The sequence below is a fragment of the Urocampus carinirostris genome, chromosome 19, assembly GCF_059441175.1.
Source record: "Urocampus carinirostris isolate Australia breed hairy pipefish chromosome 19, RoL_Ucar_1.0, whole genome shotgun sequence".
In the NCBI taxonomy this organism is placed as follows: Eukaryota; Metazoa; Chordata; class Actinopteri; order Syngnathiformes; family Syngnathidae; genus Urocampus; species Urocampus carinirostris.
The window spans coordinates 26957366-26960577 of NC_142367.1; the positions used below are offsets into that span (position 1 = coordinate 26957366).

The 3212-nt window shown below is 41.9% G+C and overlaps 1 protein-coding gene across 2 annotated transcripts in view; it reads left to right on the forward strand.

Moving 5' to 3' along the window:
* LOC148347875 (ras-related protein Rab-5C-like) overlaps positions 1–266 on the forward strand; it is a 7921-nt gene extending 7655 nt beyond the window's left edge. For both annotated transcript variants that reach the window (XM_088324297.1, XM_088324298.1), the window contains exon 6: positions 1–266. This exon is cut by the window's left edge and continues 404 nt beyond it. The gene's annotated coding sequence lies outside the window, so the exon portion shown is untranslated.
* The last annotated feature ends 2946 nt before the right edge of the window (positions 267–3212 follow it).

Consider the following 3212-nt stretch of genomic DNA (forward strand, 5'->3'; position numbering starts at 1 on the left):
CCCCCGCGGGTCATGGTGTGTATATTATGTATGTTAACGTGTACATAAAAACACAGTATATATATATATTTATATACACACACGAATGCTATATATATTATATACTGTATACTTATCACGTGTAGTCGATTTCATGAAGCTCCCTTTTCGGTAATCGCCAAAATGTGTTTTCTTTCTCACGAGCGGTAGTCTTAAGGAAAATGGCCGTCATCCTCATCATCTCTGATTTAAGGACGGTGGAAATGAATAAAGCTGGTGCAAGACCATTGCTCGCTCCTGGTTATTATTTCGCCGAACGACCAATCGCTATCCATCCGTTATCTGCGGGGCTTATCCTCAGTAGGGTCGCGGGGGTGCTGGAGCCCATCCCAGCCATCTTCGGGCAGCTCGCTCTTTCGCACCTAGGGACAATTTGGACCGGCCACTTAACCTAATATGCGTGTTTTTGAATGTGGGAGGAAACCAGAGTGCCCGGAGGAAACCCACGCAAGCACGGGGAGAACATGCAAACTCCACACAGGAGGTTCGATCTCATGACCTCAGAACCGTAATCACTGCGCTGCCGTGCTGCACGAATCGCGATGAAAACAGGAAATGGACTGCATTTTTATGACGCTTTTAACAAGGCACTGAATTCAATACGTTCTTTTTCTTGATGTCTACTTTTCTTGTCAGGACCAGGGGGGAAACAGGACCCAATTGCGTAACGTTTACCACAAGTTTTATTAAAGAAAAGAGGAAGGGCTGCGCCCACCATCCGGTGTTCGCCGGACGCAGGAAGCAAGTCGCACTCGGATTGTGATCCGTACACGGAAGCGGATTTTCAGTAGTAAGCGATGGCGCTGTCAGGGACAGAAAAACGGGTCGGTTGTCGGGACAGGAGAGCAAAAACGTGGTCGGAGTCGGAAACGGGTCGTAAGCCGGGACAGGAGAGCAGACGTGATCGGGATCAAAAAACGGGTCGTAATTGGAGACGGACGGGAGCAAAAACGGGACAGGTGGGAGTTGGTGTCGAAAAAGGCTCGCCTAGTCAACACGGGTTCGCAGACGGACTGACAACAAGGGATTGACGGGACTGGGTTTAAGTAAAGACAGGGACGCTTGTCTGCTTAAGGTAGCAGAATACAAAAGACTTCAAAGACTATTTTTACTGTGAGTTGGATTTTCTGTGGCATTCCGAAAACAATTCAGATTTATCGATAACTGAATAGTTGGTCAAATTGATTAGAATAATTTATTGTGTAGAGGAAAATAACTTCTTATTTAGTCCTTTCACTCTTTTATATATCAAAACAATAAATACTGTCAGGACCAGAACGGAGACAGGAACCACTTGCGTTTCTCTCAGTTTTATTGGAAGAAAGGAAAGGCTTGCACACACAGTCCGTTGATTGCTGGGCGCAGGAAGCGGGTCGCTCTGAAATGGGACGAGCGATGGCGGCGTCGGGAACGGAAAAACGGGTCAGTAGCCGGGACAGGAGAGTAGACCTCATTGCCCCCTACAGGACATATGCATGTTACACCTTGAATTTGGCCTTGAAAAAGGTACAAACCCTGTTAAGTGAGTCGTTTCTCTTTTGAAATTGTACCGTAGCTGTTAGCTTTAGACTAATATTGAGTTTGATATGGACACAGAGTATAACCTGTCGAATTTGACACCATTAAAACTGGATAGACGCTGTCGGGGACAAAAGAGGTCGAAAGCCGGGACGGGAGAGCAGACGTGGTCTGGATCCAAAAAACGGGTCGAAGCCGGGGAAACAGACGGGAGCAAAAACAGGTGGGAGTCAGGGTTGAAAAAGGCTTGCCTAGCATACACTGAGGTTTGCAGACGGACTGACGGCAGAGGACTGACGGGACCAATCAGAAGCCGTGGCGGGTGGCGCCAAATGAGTGGAGTCACATCAGTAATCATGACACTTTCTATTGTTTCAGGGTTCTTTTTTTTTCTCTGTCATTCTTTTTTCACTCGAGATATTTTGAATGTGTTTAGCGATCATATCGGAGGTTTTTCTCGTTTTTTGTCTTCGAAAAGTGAATCCGTTGTGTTTAAAAGATGGGGTGCAGGGAAAAGGATTTGATTCTCATTGTATTCTAAAGGTTTTTCTACATCACTGTAAGTTGCAAATCATTGGCTGAAACATGCTTGACTAAGACGTCTTGATTTGATTTGAAAATATTCGATTTTGTGATGTGAATATACAATCCTAGCGTTTCAGTGCATAATGTCCCTATTGCAGTTATCATGAATTATGGGGAAGTCCACAAAAGATTCACGTCGTTATTTAAATAACACCAAAAAATGATTTTACTGAGGAATACAGAAATAGCACCGTTGGTAATAATGTTTGACCACTAGATGGCACCATCTCACTTGAATCATATCTAACTGGGAGGGCGCCGTATACTGTACTTTAAAATTGCCACTAGCTATTCACATTAGATATGGCAGAATTCAGTTTCAGCTCATTCGTTTTTATATCTATTATACATTTGATGATATATTTCATATCGTATATTTTGTATAAGTTTGATTCATTGAATCCGTGTGTTCTCATTTTGAATGCTATTCAAACGTGTTTGGAAATATTGCGATGCTGATTCAAACGGGAAGTCAATTGATTTGATTTGATTGACAAAATGAACCGGAGAAAAGACAGAAAAGGCCGGTCAATTATTGTTTGAAATATCTTTGACCACTAGATGGTGCCATTTGACTGCAATCTCGTGATATCCGGGCGGGAAGCTCACGCAGTTATGCGTTGCGATTTGTTTTGTTTTGGGAAATCAAAATAATAATTATTAATAATAATAATAATCATTTGATGTTTACATTTTAGAACATGTTTTAAAACGTGATACAAAATATTTTGAGAAATAGAGGAAACGTTAATGTCGTTATTATGAGGACATGTTGTGGGAAATTGGAAGTTAAATCATAACATTTTGATGATAAGATCAGGGGTGTTATATACTATTGAATCACAAGCGATACTATTATAACTTTTTCATTTCTTTGTTTATTATTTTTCCCTTCCGTGGTAAAGTTTTTCATTTTTAATTCTCTCTCTCTCATATATATATCCTCATCAAGGAAAACAATTGAGTCATCTTTTGAAATTGATTCAAGGTCTGTTCACTTGAGGATGCCCTAATGATGTTCTATTGGGTTTAGATCTGGAGACATGCTTGGCAAGTCCACCCCCTTTACC